Source organism: Echinops telfairi, unplaced genomic scaffold (assembly GCF_000313985.2).
Source record: "Echinops telfairi isolate 266 unplaced genomic scaffold, ASM31398v2 ScPeMD7_1;HRSCAF=3_0, whole genome shotgun sequence".
Lineage (NCBI taxonomy): Eukaryota > Metazoa > Chordata > Mammalia > Afrosoricida > Tenrecidae > Echinops > Echinops telfairi.
The window spans coordinates 73,405,583-73,429,420 of NW_022103896.1; the positions used below are offsets into that span (position 1 = coordinate 73,405,583).

The window sequence follows — 23,838 nt, forward strand, 5'->3', positions numbered from 1 at the left end:
CCCCTAATAAAATGATTAAAAAAATAAAAGAATCATTATCAGGATAATCCAAAATGGAGCTATTCCTTACTTTCTTCATATTATCTTCCCAATTCTTTCATATAGTTATTCACACAACTAGAATACGTTATGAGAATTTCACAGGTTAAAAAAAAATTTTTTAATAGCAAAATTAAAAGTCCCTAATGGCAAATTCTGACATGATGGCTTTCAAATTGATGAGCCCACCACCTTTGTAAAAGCAACTCAAACAAACGGATGGACGATAGCACGCAGGCAGCCTTCACATGAAAATCAATGCAGCTGCTCTTTCTGCTTGTCACGGAGGTGAGTTCATTGATCTCACCATTAGTCCTGTCACAGGGACTCCCGCGGGTGGCGCTGGGCCCCTCCAGAAGGGCTCCCGCAGGCACCCAGGCACCGGAGGAGCACAGTGCTGGCAATACTGGGATGGATGGCTCATGGGGCAAGATGAGCCAGCACATTTACAACGTATTTGCATCAACAGGAAAAAGATCTATCAAGGTTTGGACATAAATGCCCCCAGGTAATACCCAAAGCCGGCCGAGGGTGGCAAATAAATGATTTAAAAAATCTGGTGTTGGCTCCAGCGACTTTTGTTTCCATTGGCTTACAGCGTGCTAATTCAGCCCAGGTAAGATCCATTCTCTGGAAAGCTCTGAGCGCAAAATACCTCTGTCCTCTTTCACGACAGTATTTGCTCTGAATTCACCAAAATGATCTCCTAATTAAATCTTTTCGGCGTTAGAAAGACAGATCTACATTATATAACTTTCTCCTGGTAGTTCTGAATCAGCAGAACACCCCGAGTCAGTGGGAGGAAACGTGGGAGGGAAAGGCAGTGTGCTGAACGCGTTACATACCTCAGCAAGAGCTAACATCTCTGTCACCAGGCAGAGCGCTCTGATATGACGCCTGTAATCCCTCCGGGAAACTCTTATCATCTCATTTTTACAGATGTGAAAAGTAAAACCTCAAGGAACTTGTTCAAACTCACTGGAATTCAAACCTAAACCAAAAAACCAAACCTACTGCATTTACGACGACTCGTTTCGCCCCTAGAGGCCAAAGTGGAGCTGGCTCCTTGAGTTTCCAAATCTTTGTGGAACCAAATGCCTGTTTCTCCAAAGAGCAGCTGGTTGATTTCAATCACTGACCTTTTAGTTAGCAGCCAAGGGCTTAACCACACAACAATTCCTCTGAATTCAAGCCTCCAAACCAAACAAAACCCACTGTTATTGAGTGACCCTAGAGGACAGGGTCCAACTGCCCCTGTGAGTTCCCAAAACGGTGACTCTTCATGGGAGTAGAAAGCCTCATCTTTTTCCTGGGGAGTGGAGGGTGATTTTGAACTGCTGACCTGTGTTAGCAGCTTAATGCATACCCGTGATGCCAGCAGGGCTCTGAATTCGAACGAGGAATATTTAACTCTACTGCTGTGTTCTGTCTGTCACGGAATGCTCTGCATTTATCTGGGTCAAGGTTTAACAAAGCACTTAAGGAAAGCAGGGAAAACGAACTGCCGAGAAGCCAAGAGACGATTTAGGTTTTAAAAGCTAGGTTTCAAAGGCTATTTTGGTTTATACTGCAGTGGCCCACCTATCAAGGAACTTAAGACACTGGGTTGAGGTTTTATCTGTCTTATTTGTTATTGTTAATTGTTTTGTTTTTTAATGTTTTTCTGTATATGAAATTCAGGACAGATACAACTCAAGAGACAGTAACTTGATTAATGGTTCCTTGGGGATAGGGCAGGGGAGGTTGAGGAGAAATGGGGAAGCCAATACCAATGAGTACAAAACAAAGACAATGTTCTAACATTGACTGTGGTGATGACGGTACAACTCTTCCTGATGTGATTCAACTATTGAATTGTATGATATATGAATTATATGCCAATCAAACGTTTTAAAAGAGCAACTTAGACATGGTGACACATAATACCATTCTTCTGTAACATGATTAACACACCAGATTCCATCTCCTCTGCCCTTCTAGAAGACTAGCTCAGGATTTCCTAAAACAGGCATTCTGAACTAAAACAAAACAGTGTGGTTACTCAAACTACTTGAAGATCATCTTTGATATGTTAACAATTATTTTGCAAGGAATTTTATTAACATTACTGAAAAGTAAAAACTATTGTCACAGGCTCAAAAAAGAAAAAGAAGAATATTAATAGGAAGGTAAAACTTTAAAATCAGTTTTAAAGGGTTAACCCTCACCTTACTAGTAAGAGCACTAACAAATTTTCACACTGTTATTTTTGACCTGGGTCGTATTCTGAAATCACATTCTGATTTATACTCTACGCTTATCTGAATTGGTCATGAGAGACCAACAAATACTGGCCTATCAAAATCTACAGTGACAAGGCTGGAGTGGGGAAGGGGAACCTTTTATTTTTGAAATGATAACGTGTACAACGTGATTTAAGAATCGACATCGCCTTCTATCTATGGGATCTATGCTCCTGGGAAAACCACATGCTAATTCGTATTTTAACATTTTTGAAATTTAAGATAACCTTAAGGAACCCTTATTTTATTCCTAAATTTTTATTTATTTGTCATTCTTGTTGAGACTATACACTGTAAAGCATGCACCAATTCAATAATTTCTACACCTAAAATTCGGCGATGATATTCTCGGAGCTGTACAACCCTCTGACCCACCTTTTCTAGGTTGTTCCTCCCTCATTAACATAAACTCAACCCTCTGCCTGGTCTTGTGAGTGAGTTGCTGTTGTCAATTTGATCCCATACAGATATTTCTTAAAAGAGCATAATACTCAAGGTAGACATTTCTTACTAACTAAGCTAAACAATTGTTTGGTTTTAACAGGGAATGGTTTTAGTGTAAAGTTTAAACATTATCTCTGGGCGATAATTTCAGTTTTTCGTCCCATCTCAATGGCTCCAGAAAGGCTGGAGGTCATGACAGTTTGAAATTCTGTTCTCCATATTTTTCCCTTTTAACCAGGCTTCCTCGAGACAAACACTTAAGTCAAAAAGTAAGCTATAAGGGTTCAACTTCACACACACACACACACGCAGGTTTATTCCAAACAAATGTTTTTAAACTTGTCTCTGCAAGCCGTGGATGGCTGCAGAAAAGTTCTCCAAGTAATATACTTATCTTAATTTTGTTAAGGTGTCTTAAAAAAAAAAAGATTCTTTTTTGTTTTGTCACGTACAAAAACAACTTTAAAGTCAGGTGTAATATAAAATTAAAACCAAACAACAACTCAAGTGGACATCTCAAATCACTGAAGCTTTGCCATGGGTTTACAGGAATGCCGTCCCACATAAAACAATAGTTTTTAGATGGACCAATCATTTTAAGGAGAGCTGGAAAACCTTACATGTGAGCCAAGAGAGGAAAGACCATGGAGTTCATCAAACTCAATGAACGAGCAAGCTGTGGCTGAAGTCCACAAAGTGGTAAAACACCATAAAATTACCATTGCTACAATACCTACTGAAGTTGGGGTCTCACATGGATCAGCGTTTCAATTTTAAGCAAACATCTTGACCTCAGAAGACTTTCAACTTGGTGGGTGCCAAAAGAGTTTCTCAAAGTTGAACAAACTCAAGAGCTAATCCTGCCATCTGTCTCTTAAGTGATATCAAAGCTAATAAAAATGATTTTATAAAATGAATGAAAACCAAGGATGAGTTTTGAATTTACCAATACAACTCAGAGAGCAAGGTCCAACCCAAACAAGAGTTTCCCAGAGGATCTACTAAACCAGCTAAGTTCAAAATGGGGAGATCAACTCAGAGGGCCTTGGCAACTACTTTTTAGAATCTAAAAGTGGTCATTTTGATAGACTGTCTTTATCAAAAGACACAGGACGATCATGGAAACTTATTAAGAAGAATTTTTCAAAAAATTTGAAAACCGCACTGGTGAGGGAAAAGCCCTGAGAACTGTTTTCCATTGTGACAACACACCCACTCGTTCTTCAAATGGAATAAGGGCTCTTCCTGGGAGGAGTTCATTGGGAAACCCTATTCCATTCACTCCACAGTCCTGTCCTTGCCCCTTCAAATTCTTTTTATTCCCCAAACTCAGCACACATTGAAAAGGAGGACAATTCGAATACCTCAAAGATACCAAACACTGCAGTTGGGTGTAGCAGAAATCATCGAGTGCAGAATTCCTTGGGAAAGGTTAGAGAGATGGAAACATTGCTATCAGAAGTACACAAAACTAGATGAAGGACATGGTGAGAAACAATAGCTTCAAATTTTGATCTTTTTGCTTAATAAAGGATTCTGATTTTTGGAGCAACACTTTTTCACATACCCTGTCAGCATCCTTGATCAAAATGTTCAGTCAGGGTAGCCAGCCACCATCTAGTTCTGGTCCCATGGCAAAGGAGGCAGTTGTTTGCAGAATGAATTAGCCCCACCTTCCATGGTCTCTCCCATTCTTGACTCTCCTTTGTCTGTGGCTCCAGGTGGATAGCAACCACTTGTTGTGCCTTGAATAACCCCTTTTAAGACCCCAAGTACCACACATTCAGAGAAACACAAAACATTATGGGCTTATTAACTGGGATGTCTCATGAACTCAGGATCCTAATCCTCCATACCAAGGAATCTAATCCCATGAGGTGTGCATATGTTTGATGAGTCTGAAGAGGACTCTATAGATTGGTATTGGACATACGGGCTAATATCGGACTTCTGGACTTGATCTGGACTGGGCTGGGATGTTTTCTCAATATTCAATTGCTCTTGTATATAAACCTCTTTCTTATATACATAAATGCATGTTTATGAATTTGTTTCTCTAGTCTACTCAAACAACACAAGGCGCTAGTTTGTTTAAGCAGCCTCAGCAGTTACGCTTTAAAAAGAAAAAAATCAAGGTTATATTATGCAACTTCTGCTAATTCAGTGTTTTACAGGTGTACAACTTAATTATAGCAGCTAATCAACTGTGCAACTCTATCCTTAATCAACGCCATTTCTCCATCACCCTTAACCCTTCTTAACTTAACCACTAATAAACTTTGGTCTCTGCATACTTGCTTTGTCTTATCTTTTTATATAAGTAGGCCACATAATAGCTGGCCTTTTGTGATGGACTTATTTCACTCAGTATAATGTCTTCAATCTCTACCTACACTTTAGATGTACCAAGACTTTGTTTCTCTTACTAGTTTCTGTTTGCCATAGTGCCTTCATTCTTCTGGGTATATACCCAGCATCGGAATTGCTGGGTCATATGGTAATTCTATATTAAAATTCCTGAAGAACCAGCCCATTGTCTTCCAAAATGCCTGAACCATTTTACATTCTCACCAGCCAAGTGTTCCAGTTTCACAACCAACTGGCCAATGCCTTTTTTTTTTTAAATCATTGCATTTTATGAGGCCAAGATGGAAACTCATTTTGATTCTGAGTTCTGGTGGCCCTGTGGGCTAGGCATTGGACTGATAGCCACAAGCATGGAGGTTCAAAAGCACCAGCTGCTCCACAGGTGAAAGATCAGGCTTTCTGCTCCCATCAAAGATGCATAGTCTTAGAACCCCTATAGGAACCACTGTGAATCAGAACTGACCGGATGGCAGTGGGTGTGGTCGTGGCTAATCACTGAGGAGTTTTTCATGTGTGTAACCTTCTGACTATCCTTTTGGTGAAAGTCACTTCAGCTCCTTTGCCCATGTTTTGATTATTTTTTGTTGCTATATTGTAGACATAGTTCATACACATTGTATAATTAGACCAATATTTCCCATATATGTTGTCTTTTTTCTTTTATGAAGTAAATGAATTCATTTTTATGCAATTGCATTTATCTATTTTATCTTTAGCTGTTTGTGCTTTTATTGTTATACTTGAAAGTCTAACATAAAAACTAGGTCTCACAGCCTTGCCACTATGTTTTCTCCTAAGGATTTTATGATTTTGGATTTCATATTTAGGTCCTTTGGTCCATTTGCATTGGCTTCTTTCTGTATATAGTGTGAAGCTTGCATCCTGATTCAGTTTTCTACATTTGAAAATCTGAATTTCCCAGCACTATTTATTAAAAAGAGTTTTCTTTCCCCATTGAAAGAACTTAGAACCCCTTCAAAAACAAGTTGACAATAGATGTGTAAACTTCTGGACTCCAAATTCCATTTAATTAGTTTAGAAGTTTATTACTATACTAACCCTAGGCCATTTTAGGAGTCCTAACGACATAGTGGTTAATTGCTTGACTGTAATTCCATTTATGCAAAGAGGGATGTTAAAATTTTGATGAGGATTACATTTTAATAAATCGTCACAAGAACCAATAGACAACATCATGATACATGAAGAAAAGACTGAAGTTGTCAAGGATTTAATTTTATGTGGTTCCATGATCAATGTTCATAGTAGTGGCTGTCAAGAAATCAAACTGCTTTGGGAAACAAGGATTAGCTGCACACGACTTCTTTACAGTCTTGAAGAGCCAGGATGCCACTTTGAGGACTAAGGTGCGCCTGATCCGAGGGATGGGATTTTACCTCCATCACCTGACATGTATGTGGAAGGTGGACAATGATTAAGGAAGAATGAAGAACTGATGCACTTGAATTATGGTGTTGACAATGAATACTGAAAGTACCCTGGGCTATTAGAAGAACAGACACATCTGTCTTGGAAGATGTACAGCTAGAATGTTCCCTAGAAGCTAGAGCGTTGGGGCTTCAACTCACATACTGTGGACGTGTTACAGGAGAGACTACTCTCTGGAAAAGGACGTCGTGCTTACTGAAGTGGAGGTCAGAGAAAAAGAGGAGGATTGAGATGGATTGACATGACAAGTGCATCCAGGGGCTCAAATCTAACAATCATAGTGAGGCTGGTGCAGGGCTGAGCAGCGTTTGGTTCTGCTGCACACAGGTTGCTATGAGGAGGAACCTACTTCACAGTACCTAACAACAATAGCAATGCATTAAATGGGTTGCTCAACTAATGGATTAATGGATTGCTTTGGGTAGTGTTGACATCTTAATTAAACAAATTAAGCCTGTAACCCAGTGGTTCTCAACCTTCTTAATGCCACGACCCCTTAATACAGTTCCTCATGCTGTGGTGACCCCCCAACCATAAAATTATTTTCGTTGCTACTTCATAACTGTCATTTTGCTACTGTTATGAATCAGGTGACCCCTGTGAAAGGGTTGTTCGACCCCTAAAGCGGTCACGACGCACAGGTTGAGAACCACTGCTCTAACCCATTAACACAGAATATCGGTCCAATTATTAGATCTTCTATGATTCATTTTAGTAACATTTCATAGTTTTCTATGTATAACTCTATCATCTGTTATATTTATTCCTTAGTATTTTACTCTAAGCTGCTATTGTAAATTGTACTTTTTATTTCCTTTTCCACTTGCTTACTACTGATATATTAAGACCTAAATGATATTTTGCATGTTAACCTTGAACTATGTCCTTTGCTGAATTGGTCCATTGGGTCTAATAGCTTTCTTGCAGATTATTTGGGGTGTTCTCTTTATGTTGTTGTAGTATATCACTGAGCCAATTTTGACTCGTGGTGATGCTATGGAACACAGAACTGCCCCGGTATGGTCTCCTAGGATTGTAATCTTTACTGGTGCCGATCACTAGGGTTTTTACTCCCAAGGAGAAACTGCTGGGTTCAAACCATCGACCTGCATCACTCAGTATGATGTCAGCTGTGCATTTCTAATAAAGGTCCCTTATTAAGTAAAGGGCTTTCTAGTCCTAGTTCTATTTGTTGAATACTTTTTATAACAAATGGATATTGGTTTTGCCAAATGTCTTTTTTGCATCAATTGAGATTATTTTAATTTCAGGTTTTCAAATGCGAGTCAAAAGCGACTAAGTTGATTTCACAAGTTATAAATGAGTTACAACCCACATTTTTAAGAACACTGCAAAATATTTTGATTTTTGTTCTTTCTTCCCCCCCCCCACCCTATATTTTATTAAGAAGAAAATACTCTGGAACAGAGCTTAGAGGGACCAGGGAAAGGAATGCCAGGAAAATCAGAGGTTTGATAGAAGTATTTCGGATGAGTATTTAAGAAAGGATAATACTTTGGCAGTGACGGAAATAAGGTCATTTCAAGTGAAATGAAGGCAACTAAAGGTAACTTAAAATCCTCATGACTAAAGGCAAAATCCATACAACTGGACCGATAGTAACATTATGATAAATGCAAAAAATGTTGAAGTTGTTGAGGATTTTGTCTTGCTTGGATCCACAATCAACGCTCATGGAAGCAGTGATCAAGAGATAAAAAGACATGCTGCGCTGGGTAAATCTGCTGCACAAGGCCGCTTTAGAGCACTGAAAAGCAAGGAAGTTACTTTGAGGACTAAGGTGCACCTGCCCCAACCCATTATATTTCAATTGCGTCATATGCATGTGAAAGTTTGTACTCAACAAAGAAGATTAAAGAAGAATCAAGGCACTGGACCTGTGGTGCTGGAGAAGAACATTGAAAATGCCACGGACTGCTGAAAGGGCAAACCGATCTGTCTTGGAGGAAGTACAGGGTGCTCCTTAGAGCAAAGGATGGCAAGACTTCATCTCCCGTACTTTGGACATGCTGTCAGGAGTGACTGGTCCCTGGAGAAGGACAGCATGCTTAGACTGACACAGTGGCTGCAACAATGGGCTCCGGCATGGAAACGATTGTGAAGGTGGCACTGCACTGGGCAGTATTCTTCTGTTGTGCACAGGGCTGCTCCGGGTCGGAACCGCCGACTTGCCACCTGACAACAACAGAGGCTTAACAGCTGGAAATCCCAGGGTACGTTAAAGGCCTGGCAGAGGAAAGGGTACGTCTTGATGAGCAGCAGGAGTAAACAGCAATAGAAAAGCAGGTTGGAGACGAACCGAAAAATGCTTGAAAACTACACTAAGGATGCCGACATTACTCGAAGGCAGTGGTTCTCGCCTGTGGGTCGTGACCCCTTTGTGGGTTGAATGACCCTTTCACAGGGGTTGCCCAATTCATAACAGTATCAAAATGACAGTTATGAAGTAGCAACGAAAATAATTTTATGGTTGGGGGCTCAACACAACATGAGGAACTGTGTGAAAGGGTCGTGGCGTTAGGAAGGTTGAGAACCGCTGCTCTACGGGCGATGGAGACCTAAGGAAGGTAACTTGTCGCAAGCAGGACGCAGTAGTGGTGTGCCAGCAAACATCAGTGAGGCGTGCATCACAAGTATGACCTACTCATTTTATACACACAAAAATGAATAGATGAAAACAACATAATATGTGTCTAGAAAACAAAGCTCAATAAAAGGAGTAACTCAATAGAAGTTTATTTTATTCATTTTTGAATGTTTTTCCTCCTCAAACATACATGGGTCAAAAAATAAGTTCCTGCAAACAGATTTGAAAAGAACAAGCAAGCCCCTAAATTACCAAATTAAAACGAAACCCACGGCCATAGAGTTGATTCTAATGCATAGCAAACTCCATAAGGCAGAGTAGACTGCCCCTCGTAGGGTTTCTGAGGTTGTAATCTTTCTGAAATCAGGCTGTCTCATCACCGCCTGCAGGTGGCTGGTGGGTTTGAACAGCTAACCTTTCCATGAGCGGCAGTCAATGCTTAACTCATTCCACTACCAGGGTTCCTTAAGACCCTGATAGGACAAGAGATTTCCTTTCTTTTGTTTTGTAAAATACTAATAATACAGAGAGCCCTCTTGATCCCTGAGATCCAGTCTGAGAAAACGTCTCTAACTTTTTTTTAGTGTACTGGGTCTTCTTCCTGGTGGTGTTTTTGGCTCAGATTGACCCCTGGTGACACAATAGGACTGTCTCATACGACTTCCAAAGCTGCACTCTTTCAGTAGAGGTCAAATTCTAGAGCATATAGGTGGTGGAAAGTTATAGTCTCCAGAAGAGGACCTAAATCCATTTAAAATCTTGACATGTGTGCAGACGCTATTCAAATTCTTTGTCATTGTCCAAATGCTTGCTCTCCATTTGAATTCAACAATGTGGGACAGTATGCCCTCAGGAACAGTGTGGTTGAAAGCATATCATGCCTTAAGTACTCACAAAGAACTAGGGAACTTGACCTGGCCACTTACCAAATTAGCCAATCAGACACTTTATTTAATTTAACATAAAAGTTGGGGTCTAGTGACTATGACTCAGGGTCACTCCATCATAAGTTTTACACAGACCAGCACATGCAAGCACAACCCCAGAACCAATCCTCTAACTTTTTTCAACTTACAGTTATGAAAATGTCCCAATCACGATCCTTTCCTCATTCTGAAGTCCCGCCTGTGACCAGGATTAATTGATCTACCACCAATCATTAACTTGTGAGGATTTCCTTTGTTCTCTACCACAGTGAAACCCGGGCTATGAATGAGAGGGTTCCGCCAGCCTCTGTACCCTGCACTTGCTGATGGTTCCCTTCATCCTTGGATGACTTTCTTTGTCATGTTTAAGGCTTACTAAAGGGATCTCTATAGAATACGATGGAATCAGGTGTCTTTTTTTTTCCCCTAAGACAATCTTTGCAGGAACAGATTATCAGGTCTTTTCTCCCAAGAAACAGGTGGTGGGTTCAAACCGCTGACCTTTGGGTTAGCAGCTGAGCACTTAACCATTATACCACTACATCTCCTTCTCTTTCCAGCAGGTTTTTGCATTTACTGTTCTTACAACTTGCTACAGTTAGACCCTAACTGCAATGCACTGTCCTTCAAATGACATTAAGTCAGATGCCACCAACCCTGCAGAGCCGTCCCTGATCCCCTATCTGGGCTAGGTGCCCTTACCGTGGCTCCTATCCTTCCCCTATCCTAACTTCCTCTATCCTAACATTTTTCACTCTGGATTATAACTGTTTATTGTCACAATTAGACCAGAATCTTCATGGGGGCAAAGCCTGTGTTTACTGATTATCAGAGAAGCCCCCATTCAATGACTGGCAGAGTTCCATGCCCAGACTCGATAAACATTCAGTAAATACAATGTTTTTGTTAAGTGAACCAACAGATAATTCTAACATCTATGTTAAAACCTAGTTTTGACAAGTTAAAATCTGCTCCAAGTGAGAACAAGCAATACACATTCTTTGTCTCCTCTGCCTATTAAACACACTGTTTTAACTGTAGCAGACTTATTCTAGAGCAGCGCTGCCCAAATTAAGCTGGATAGGTAAAGACACGGTGAGGAATTTGGGCTTGATTAAATAAAGAGCTATTGTAGGTAAGAACGGTAGGCATGCAATTAAAATAGGGCATTAAGGAAATTAGTCTCTTCTGGTATGCGGGATGAAATGGGGGACGTTTTCCCTCTATTTTTCAATTGGTTTTTTTTTTTTTTAAGGTGTGAGCAGAGAACCACATAACCTGAGCAATCGCCCACACAGGCTGAATTGGCGTGAACAGTCAGTGTTCTGTACGAACTCAACCTCTCTCAGGCTTGTTTGAGATGCTACTACGTTCTGTGAGCTGTGCTATGTTATCAAACGACTTCATCCCCTCTCACTTGGCATTTGATGAGAGCGGAGCCACGTTCGTGCTGGCATCTGGTGGAGTAAGGGGAGTCGGTGATGCATAGAGATAAAGGGAAATGAGCCCATAAAAAATAACTGAATATAATACCACTTTCATAGAACCTAATCATATTTTTACTTATTCTTTTCTTATTTTGCTAGTTCTCCTGTATTAGTAAATTATTTAAATGACACTAGTGGCTCATTTCTGAAAGTAGTCAAAATAAGAAGCACCTTCACTCAGTTGCAGGTGTCTTGGGGGCACTGGTGACCTTTCATGGACTGCAGAGTATGGAGAAAGACACCTCCAAAGGTAATTCTAATACAAGAGTGTATGAGGTCAGTAGGATCCAGAGGTCACTGTGGAAGCCCCGAGAAGCACATGGCACTATTTAGGGAGGCCAGAAAGACAAGGAAGTTGAGGAAAGGAGATGTCTCTTAAGATCAGCACTGTACTCACAGGCAGACAAGTTACTGAACAGCAGAGGAACAACACTGCAGGTGTACAGGAGTGAATTACCATAGTCTATGTGAAAGTACTAGCTATTATTACTTAGACTTGCGAGCATGAGTCCAGGAATGGCAGTAGCTCAGCATAGGGGTCGCTGTGAGTCAGCAATGACTGCATGGCAGTAAGTAAGTAGAAGGCACAGGGTCGTAATGAGCTAGACACTTGAAACTAAGGAGATGACAGTGGATTTGATTTGATGAGCAATGAAAAACTTGCACAAGCATTTATACTAGGAATAAAATGTAGATATACATTTTACATAACGTTGGAAAGCAGTCAGGAGGATGGATGAGAAGAATCAAGATTGGAGTTACAAAAATCACCTAAGAGGGAGCCATAGAAAGACACAGGAGATGATGAGGTCCTTAAGAAGTTATAGCAGAAATGGAACAGAGGGGACAGAGCTGAAAAATATTCAGGAAGTAAATAAAAAAGACTTTGTAAATGATAGGATGCAGGCAGTAGTAGGAAGGGAGTGGAGCCTAGAATGTAGTCTTCATGCATAAAATGAAATCTAGAATATCTCTCAGGCTTCTGGGTGAATTGTGATACCCTAAAGTGAATGGGGCTTTTGTTCCTTTGACAAACTCTTTAGTAAAAGCAACAATAACGTTGAATAGGGACAGCAAAATGCAGAACAAACTTGCGAAGCATGAGGATTATGGACCAGGAAGAGAACAGAGAAAATAAATTTTGTTCTGTGCATGCTACAAGAGAACTATGTAAAGATGGAGGCAGCACTGCGTGAGCCAGGTATCTAGTAGCGAACAACTGGACACAGCAATCTGAAAGTCAAAAGATAAGTGTCAGGTAGGAGACTAGTATTTGGGAAGCATCAGCACTGAAGGACTGTGAAGCCATGAAGAGTAGCCGTAATCGCCCAGAGCGCACTAGTGTGGACCCCCCAAAAAGCAATGGGCTGAAGTCAGACCCAACATGAGAGGAAGTGACTTTGTCACTTAAGATCAGCACTGTACTAACAGGCAGGAGTCGTTGCTAAAGAATTCTCCCTTCTTTGCTGTTCTCTAGACCTCTTTCCTCTGCAACTTCGCAGGACATAATGAAGCCATCGTTGGGTTACACATCTTCCTTTGAAGAAAGGAATTAACAAGGATGAAAACAAACATAAAGCCATAAAACGTAGCCATGAAGGAGATTCTCAATGACTGACATTTATTGCAGGTCGTCTTTGTTGCAAACACTATCCTCGGTGCTTTACAAGCACTTTGTAATGGAACCCTAATGCACAGTCTCAAGGTGCCCTTGCTATGCTTATTCTGTAGATGAAGAGACCAATTTACAAGGGAGATGTGCCACCACTTGAGCTAGGGTACGTGGACCCAGAAGCCCCACTGGAAACACCGTTTGGGAGAATCTCACACCGGAGGGTAGAACAGATCATAGATCACCTGAGCCAACCTGCTCTTTCTACATACAACAATGTCTGCCAATTACATGTATTCCATTTATGACCGTCTTATAACAGACACAATTTAAAGTATTGGGGTGTTTTTTTTTTCATATGGTTACACTAACGTTTGGATAAAAATTTTAGTAAACATCAAAGTCCAAAGACAAATTCTGTTATGATCACAGAAAGAAACACCAAAATGAAAGTTTGAGTGGTAGACTTTAATGATAGCCACGAGCCTAAAAGACAGTGGCTTTTTAAGTCCAAAATGTTCTGTCTGTAGCTAGCTACCTTAGGTGTAAAAATGTCAGAGTGCATATTTTTGCTTCCCCCCCACCCTATACACGTGAAAGTTTATTTAATGTTTTCCACTAGGAAAGGGCTAGAATTTAGAAAACATCCAAGGGAAGAGCTAACCAGAGGAATATAGACAAAACTCAGCCGTGAAATGTACTAGTCTCAGAGCCTTCTGCACAACCACTGACCAAACATCTTCTTCAGATGACCCGAGCTTAGAAAGTGCATGGAAGGAGCCCTGCATTTAACATTTATGCCATCCTTTTTATGGAGGATTTAGGGAATCTGTCATTTTAAGAAAGCTGTATATCTGATAGAATCTTCTGTACATATTTACCCAATAAGCTATAGTGACTCATAGTCTCCATCCATTACCTAAGCTAGTGTTTCGCAACCTTTTTTCCACTCTCCCCTCCTTTCAAAACTAAAGACAATGTACATATAATTATGATAAACAAAACTTAAGAGTAAGTTAAATAAAATTTAGAAAAACAAATATTTGGGTGGTTTGCTTCCTGGGTTTCCCGGAAAGCTTCAAACATAGATGTAAAGTGTATTTCTTCAACATTATATTCAAACCAAACAGCAATTTCCTTTAAATGCAAAAACTAACCAGCCAGACCAGTCTCTAACAATCATACCATGCGCCAACATATCAAAATGATTTTTTTAAGCTTCTAAAATTTACCTTCTTGTGGTGAGCAGAAACCACACATGCCCAAAGATAACACAGAAACAGCAGTGGCTCCACATTTCCAACCTGCTTTTTGGTGTGATTCCTGCAGTGAATTTCCCACCAGTACATTTAAGAACTTTTTCAAAGTAAGTTCAAAGTACTTATTCACCTCAATTCATCTCTGGAGCTCTAAATTGAACTCTAAATTTAAGTACAACTGTATTACTGTTCTCTGATTAGTGTAGAATAGTTCTTAGATTCAAGGCAATGCCAGGCTAAATGACATTGTGAACTAAGAAACCCTTTGTTTTCAAATAAATCAGTGCTTGGCTTTGGATAATGCCATAAAGAATCTTATTCATCTAGGGTACCCTAATTAAAATTGTTAAAATGGAGAACAACAATTTTTTTAAAACGCACTTCCACCTCTATTAAAAGAATAATCTTTATTTAAAGTTTTGGTCTTTTTCTATATGAATTTAGTAGACCCACAGAATTTCACAGGTGGAAGGAAACGAGCAATTTTCAAAGAAAGAAAATGAAGTCAATGCTGAGGGTCACTTAAGCTGATAGCAGATCCAATGCTAGAAGCCAGGCCTTTTAAATTCCCTAGCCCAATGGCTGTTAACTATCGTAGACCATCATGATTAATTTCAGCCGACATATATCAAGTGCCTACTTTGTGCCCTTCAATATGCCAAGCAGTTTCACATCCATCATCTGTTTCATAAGTCAGTTCCTAAGATTAGAGAAGACTTAATGAAAAGATCATTCACTCCTCTGGACATTCAGTGTTGCCAGCAGGGAGCACGGCCACATGACCTAAACGGAGAGAGATCATTCCATTACTGTAATAACTGTCTACCGAGGAGAATGTGTTCCAATAACACATACACTCCACTCTCTAAAATGTCCTCACCAGAATCAGAAATAGATTCAGAAGGCCCAGGGATCTACCACGGAGTGCCTGCCTCTGCCAAGGTCCTGCTACCACCTCCTACTTCCTCCACTTCGGTACTTTGTCTCGCCTCACTTTTCTGTAACTACTGATTGTTTTCCAATCTATGCTTTCTTTCTTTTTTTTTGAATTGCTGTTGCATTTAAATTTTAATAGACTCAAAAGCAATGAAAGTAAATGATTTTCTAATGCAATTTAGTTTAATCTATTATTTAAGCTAACTCCCTGGGTCATTAGGAGTTTACATTAGACTCACTCTGCTCCAAAACTGCACACTCATTGCCAGCCGGTGCAGGCGATGCTGACAGTGACCATGCAAGCCAGGGTCGAACTACACTGAGTTTCCTACAGTGTAACTGCTTATGGGAGTAGAAAGTCTCTGTTTCTCTCACTGAGCAGCCCATGGTTTTGAACTGCTGACCTTGCATTTAGCAGCTCAACATGTAATCTTGACACTACTAGGACTCCTTTTCGAATAACTGCCTATAATAACTTCTTATATTTGTCCTAATGTTAACATAGAAAATGACAAATTTTGATGCAGAAGTAGAGAAACTGGAACCCTCTACATGGTTGGAGGGTGTGTACACTAGTACAGCTGTTGTAGAAACCAGTTTCAAGATTCATCAAAAAGTTAAATATAAAGTTACTGTGTGACTCAGTAATTCAGCTCCTAGGCATACCAAAATCATTCAGAAGAAGAACTCAAACAGATACTTGTACTTCAGTGTTGATGGTACCAATATATTCACAATAGCCCAAAAGTGGAAATAGCCCAGGTGTCCAGATGAGTGGATAAACAATGTGACGCTCACAGGCAAAGATACAACAGAATGCTCCTCGATTTTTAAAAGAAGTACTGATCCATGCTATAACATGGGAAAAAATGAAAACATTATACGTGAATAAACCAGACACAGATAGACAAATAGTAGATGATTCGGCTAATAAAGAGATATTTAGAACAGGAATTTTTAGAGAAACAGAAAGTAGATTAGAGGTTAGCAGGGACTGATGGGAAGAAAAATGGGTGGTTATTGTTTAATGATTACAACATTTTTATTTGGGATGATGAAAATTTTGAGGAATTGATAATGGCAATGGCTGTACAACATAGTAAATACGATTAATGTCAGAACCATACACTTAAAATGGTTAGAATGGAAAAATTAGGGGTTATTTCTATTTTACCACAATAAGGAAAAATTGAAAAAGAATGAAGTACTATGTGGTACAATCTGGATGAACCCCAAAAACACTATACTAAGTGAAAGAAGCCAGACACAAAAAGTTCTATGTAGTACGGCTCCATTTATATGAAGCACCCAATGTAGTTAAATTTATAGAGACAGAAAGCAGATTGGTGGTTTCCAGGAATTGGAGGTGGCCAAGAATAGGTAACGATTGCTTAGTGAGTATGTGGTTTTATTTTGGAGTACGGTATATACTTGTGTATAAGCCGAGTTTTTCAGCACATTTTTTAATCCAGTTTTTGTGGTAAAATGAGGTGCCTCGGCTGTTATTCAGGTCGGCTTATACTCGAGTTTGTATGGTAATTAAAATACTTTAAAATTAGATAGCAGTGGTGGCTATACAACATTGTGAATGTACTAAATGCCCCTTGATGGTACACTTAAAAACGGTTAATCTTATGTTTTGTAAATCACACCTCAATCAATAAAAAGTAAAGGGTAACACCTAGATCAGTGGTTCTCAATCTGTGGGTTGCGACCCCTTAGGGGACTGAACGACTCACTCGATTCATAACGCTAGCAAACGAGTTATGAAGTAGCAACGAAAATAATTTTATGGTTGGGGGGGTCACCGCAATGTGAGGAACTGCATGAAAGGGTCGCGACATGAGGAAGGCTGAGAACCACTGACCTAGGTGGAAGATCAACTCAGAAAGAGAAGAGGTGGACCCGATGACAACTTTGTAACCAACTAGACCTATCAGACATCACAAAACGCACAGTACGCATTCTTCTCAAGTACACATAGAATGGTGTCTACCTACTGCCACTGAGTCCATTCCAACTCATAGCAGCCCTGTAAGGCAGAGCAGAACTGTCCCTCTGAGCTCCACATTTTTACAGAAGCAGACTGCCTCGTCTTTTTCCCAGGGTGACTTGAGGCACTGATCTTAGCAGCTCAACTCTTGATCTGTATGCTATCAGGACTCCTATGTTAGGTCATAAAAAGCCTCATCAAGTTTAAAAGGACTGGAATCAGACAAGGTATGTTCTCAGATAACAAAGGAATTAAATCAGCATCAATAATATTTTTTGAGAAATTCACAATTATGTACAAATCAAAGAACACATTTCTAAAGAACCAATGGGTTAAAGATGATATCACATGGGAAACTAAAATTCTTTCAGTTGAGTAAAAGCAAAAACAACAAGGTAAATCATGTGCGATATAGCTAATATAGTGTTTAGAAGGAAATTTATAGCTTAAAAGTCTATATTAAAATGAAGATTTCAAATTAATAATCTTCCATCTTAAGAAATTAGAAAAGTTAGAGCAAATTAAACCTAATGCAAGCATAAGGAAGAATATAATTAGGATTATGGTGGAAATAAATAAAATACAGAAAGAAAAACAACAGAGAAAATACATGAAACCATTAGTTTGTTCTTTGAAATTATCAGCAAAATTAGCAAACCTTCAGCTATACTAACCAAGGGCAGGGGATGGGGAGAGGACTCAACTAACTAAAATTAGAAATGGAAGTAGGGACATTACTACCAATCTTACAAAAGTTTAAAAAAAATTACAAGAGAATACTGTGAAGTTTTAACAACAAGTTAGATAGCCTAGATGACATGGGCCAATTCATAGGAAGATACAAACTACTAAATTAACTTAAGAAGAAATTAAAAATCTGAACAGACTTATAACAAGTAAAAGGATCAAACAAGTAATTTTTAAAAAAATCCTACAAAGGACCAGTCCAGACGACATCACTTTTGAGTTTTTCCAAATGTTTCAAAAAGAATTAATCTCTCACATACTTTTCAAAACTAGAGAAGTACACTTCTCAACTTAATCAGTAAGACCAGTATTATTCTGATATCAAAATCAGACAAAGATATCACAAGAAAACTAAAGACCCAAATCCTCAACAACAAACACTCCTTAGAATATTCCACCACAGAAGTGCAAAGGGACAGCATTTACCCAAGGATAAAGATCAGAAGAAAGGCAGGGAGAGGCTAGATGGATGAGTGGAAACTCAGAAAGGAAGTGGGAAGAGCCTTATTACATTATGGGGATTAAAATCAATATCATAAAATGAAATGTGTCTGAATTCTTGAGTGGAAAATGAGTTTGCTTTGTAAACTTACCCAAAACACAGTTTAAAAAAATGTTTTTTTTGTCTTAAGGAAATTCAAAGAGCTTAGAATGGTCATATCAATCTTGATAAATTAAAACAAAGTTGGAGGATTTTCAGTATTCAAGGTAGTGTATAATGATAAAAAGATAGCTATGCAGTTAAACTGAACAAAATTAAGGACAAACCTTAAACTCTTAAACGAAAACTTAGACCTAAGTCTTTGTGACGTTGAGTTAATATAATGATGTCCTAGATGATTTGACACCAACAGGACAAGTAATAACAACAAAAAAGAAAATTTGAATGGAGCAAAATGCAAGGCTTTTGTGCTTCAATGGATACCATGGAGAAATGGTGAAATAAGGTAAGTGGTTAAGCCGTGGCCCTCCAGTCACATAGCCTGGCTTTGTCCACCTTTGTCTCCTTCAAGCCTCCTCTCCAGAGTACTAATCTATAACTGGACTTATCTCAGTGATGAGCATATCAGTAAATCTTAGCTGTTATTATGATGATGATCATAATTTCTAAATTTAAAAAACCTGGCAAACGGATGGTCTGAAACAGAAAAAGAAAAACCCCTCTATTTTCACATAATACTAGTTTTTTTGCATAACGACCTGGACTTTGACACTTAACCATGTCCATAAGTGAGGAGTGGATATATAATATATCCATAGAATGGAATATTTTTCAGCAATGAAAAAAACAGTTCTGATACACACTTCAACATGGACAAACCTTGGAAAGATTATGCTAAAAGAAAAAAGCCAAACACAGAAGTCCACATATTGCATGATTGCCTTTTTATGAAATGTCAGAACAAACAAATCATTAGAAGAAGAAAGCAGATAGGTGATTTCCAGGCACTGGGGGAAGATGGAATAGTAAATTACTGCTAAATTTAGAACATTAAGCCTTTTTCTATTAAACCAAAATGTGCAATATTTAAAATACTTTTAGTCAGCTTTCTTTTTGAAACACAGCACCCATTTTTAGAAGAAAACAACATTGTCTCAGAATAATAAAGTTGAACTGAAAAGCCTGTTTCAAATTCATTTAACCACTGCCTTATTAGCAGATGGCAACCTGGATTATTTCTGCCTAGTCCCTCTGATGAGGCATTACCAGTGTCGATGTGTGCTGACTGTCATTAACAGGGGCACAGTGGACCTGTGGGAAAGCCTGAGAGTGTGGGTTCAAATAAGCTATACTACATATTGTCCATGTATTATCCTGCATACAATCTTCATAGCCTTGTTCAACCACAATGATCTCATCTATAGAGTGAAGTCACTCGTCTATCCCACAGTTATTATAAGTAATGTCTCTAAAGCATCCAACAAATGTTATGTACTCAATAAATACCCATTCTTTTCTCTTTACTCTCTACAAGGTAAAATATAGGTCTCAAGTGATAAAAAACTACGAAGTGTTAGAAGATATTTGGCTGTTGACAACTGAAAATGGCAGAATTATCAAACTGCTAAAAGTAAATCAACTGTTATTTTCTAAAAACACCAAATCCTTATATAATCTTAAGTAGGTAAATGACAATAATGGTAAGACACTAGATATAATAAAGGGGAAAATAAAGAAACTATGGAATACTTATATTGGTATTATCTAATAGTTTGATTATAAAATATTTGAGAATCCAGTTGGAAAAACACTGCAGATAATTTCAATTACGTAGTTTATTTTTGTTTTAAATCTTTTTAGTAAGCCAAGATTTGGCTGTATTTGCATTATCAGAATTTCCTAATGGAAGGCTTCATAATGAATCTTAGCCATTGCACTTAGGTGCCAGGTGCCTGCCAATCCCCTTTTAAAAAGCCAAACAAAACAAATAAACCCTCACTGCCATTGGGTGCATTCCAACTTGTACCGCTCGCTCGTAGGACAGAGCAGAGCTCCCCGCCCCGTGGTTCTGAGACTAACACTCCATGGGAAGTGCCTGTCGCATCCCCTCCACCCGCTAGGCTCTCTACACAAAGGTAGCCTACACTCTGTTCTGCACCTCAGCAACACATTTTTTAATCCTAAAATACCCACTGAAAGCAACAAAAAATTTCATTGAGACAGTTTTTTCTTTGTTTTAATACATTTTTAAAGGGTAGAACAGAAATAAGTCATGTTGATGTTAGTAAGAATCCAAAATGAAGGAAATATAAAAGGGGGAGAATAAAAAAGGTTAGGGGAAAAGAGAGGTTCTGTATAAACTCCTTAGAATTCTTCTCCACTAAAATATTGGGGTGTCTTATAGCCCAGTAATTTAGAGAATCGACAAGCAGAAAACAATGAAGTTAAATAGTCCTGAAAAGAGTGAATGGGGTTAAAGGAAGGTACTTGTATCAGAACAAACTAAATAGTCAATTATGTACAACTGCACGCACCTGAGATTACAAAAAAAAAGGAATAATTTAAAAACAAAATAAGCTGATGTATAGAAAATTTCACTTGTAAATGTTTGTTAGCATTAAACCAAATAACCCAAACCATAACTACTGGCTTGGTTCACCTCCTGGTAACTCCTTGTGTTACCACATATTACCACACTTCCATTACTCTGGGCCTTCCTTGGTGGTGTAACATGGTGAGTTCAAACTGCCCACCTTTCAGGAGTAGCTGAGAGCAAACAGTTTAAGGCAGTCAGGAACTTTGAATACATATAGTACTACTGGTGGGATTCAGCCAGGTCACAATGGTTTGGCAGAACCGATACCTAATTTTTTGTTGATTAAGTTGTTAAAATGGCACTTACATCATCAAGGTTCACTCTAAGGTGGGTGGCTGGGTAGTCGCTCAATGAGGAAGTCACAAATGTACATTCCTTACTCTTTTTTAATGTCCATCTGCACAACAGTGTGCTCTAAGCACCCATAGTAATGGAATTATGCTTGTAATATTTATCTATTCACTTCATAAAACTCATTATACTGTTGAGGAAACACGGTATTTTATCCCTTGCATGTGTTACGTAAGCAAACATAAAATGTGAAGAGAAAAAGTGCCAAACACCCAGAGAGAGACGCAATGTCACTCATTTCAGCTTTGGGTTAAGCCCCGAATCCCCACAAGATATTATGAGTGAATTATGCAATCCCTGAAAATGTCCAAAGAGCTAAACATACTGTCAGAACAATTGCTCTGAGTGCAGCAGAAGTGGAAAGAGGTTTTTCATAGCTGAACAGAAAAATGTTCAGAGAAGTCGCCTGTTACTAATACATTAAACACAATGTCTATTATCTAATTGGAATGGCACCCTCTCTGACAGTGAACACATGGTTCAGAGTAAATCATGCAGCCAATGATACTTGGAAAAGAGTGGAAAATATCGCGAGAGGCTGCCAATCAAAAAAGCAATATGAAAATATCTTAAATAACAATTTTATTGTGTCTTTGGTTAGGTATTATTTAATATTTTTCATAATATTTTAAAATTCTTATAACATAATCTAGTTTTGTGTACCTCTCTTATTGTTCTTATTGAAGTACTGACTGTATGACATAATAAACTACCTTTTGGCATATCAGTTTTTATACTTAAAAGGTCTCATTAGGGCAGCGAACAGGTTGTTAAACTATTTGAATCTCACGATTGTACCAGACCTCTTCAAATACTACAGTTCCTTTCATGTTTAAGCCATCACCATGCTGTTTGGACACTGAAACAAATCTTTCTGAAATCTTTCTCGTTAATGTTTATAAAAAGTAGGATTCTACCCTCTGTGCAACTTAAGTGATTATTCTCATGGGGCAAAACTCCTTCTAAGGTATGGCCAAGCATCTTGACTGGCCAACTGAAGTTGGTATGCAGTTGGCTCATCAGCTGCCCCGGGATTGACTCCCACACTTGGTCACCCCATGCGTCAGAACAGAACTGTGCTCCATTACGTTCAACAGTTATTTTTTGGTCACCGGATGGCCACACTTTTCTTCTGAGGCACTTCTGTGTGGCTGCCAGACTCCAAGTTTTCTCAGTGAGCAGGAAAGCAAGTTGGACATTTATGCCACCCAGTGACTCTGTGCTGGGAGCTGCACCTAATTTCCCATAGCAGCCTAGTGTTTCACTCTGTTGTATAGACAGTCATTATGAGTCGGAACCAAGTCAGCGGCACCCAACCACCACCACTACCCTCTAGCCTCCAAGGAGCCCTGGGTGCCTGGGGAGTAAGGGTGGGACTGCTAACTGCAAGCTTGGTGGTCCGACGGCACCAGCTACTCTGAGGCTGTCTGCTCCAGTAAAGATCTACAGTCCTGGAAACCCTATACAGACAGGGTTGCTATGAGTCGGAATCAACTCAATGGAAGTGCGTGGGACGTAGCTTCTCTAAGAACTGACTTGGGGCAAGGGGCTTGGTACCTAGCTTTGTACGGGGCTCTAGTTGCACAGTGGTTAAGCACTCGGCTATGGATAAGAAGGTTGGGACTTCAAAGCCATCCGTTGTTGAGGGGCTGGTGGGATGTGACAGTCTCCTTCTATAAACATTTACAGCCTCAGAAACCCTATGAAGCAGTGCTATCCTGTCCTATAGGTCAGCAAAGAGTTGGTTGTGAGCATCTGCAGCAGCTATCAAACATCCCTGCACCCAGGATTCCCGCCCGTACTGCTGAACGCCCCAGGGGAAGGAGCGCTAGTGGCATAGTAGCTACTAGTTGGGCTGCTACCAGGTCACAGTTCTGAAACACCTGCTCCCCAGGAGAAAAAGAAAAAATAAATGAGGCTCTCCGCTCCTAACATTTTACAGCCTTGGAAACCCACAGGAGCAGTTCTACTCTGTCCTATAGGGTCACTGTGAGTCAGCGTTGAGAAGACAGTACTGAGAGTTTGACCTCCCGGGATCGTAGGCGGATGCATGCTCTTATCACATGCATAGCTCTACTGATATTGGAATCCAGGCCGACCACTTCTCAAAGATTGCTAATTTAGGTCTAAGATTGCCCTATAGGCTTCAATTTACTTAAAAACAAAGAGCTTGTTTGATGCCAGATATTTAGGACTTTATATATATATATATATCCCCACCCCTAAAGAAACAGTGTGTTGTCCCAGGAGTTAGCTTTCAGGGGCAAAAGACATACAGCGGGAAATAAAACAGTAGATGC

The 23,838-nt window shown here is 39.4% G+C and overlaps 1 protein-coding gene across 1 annotated transcript in view; it reads right to left on the reverse strand.

The window, feature by feature from the left end:
- Window positions 1-14,461, reverse strand: part of LOC101653188 (serine/threonine-protein kinase Sgk3) — a 118,290-nt gene extending 103,829 nt beyond the window's left edge. The window contains exon 1 of the mRNA XM_045284335.1: window positions 14,447-14,461. The gene's annotated coding sequence lies outside the window, so the exon portion shown is untranslated. The remainder of the gene's footprint in view (window positions 1-14,446) is intronic.
- Between the last annotated feature and the right edge of the window lie 9,377 nt (window positions 14,462-23,838).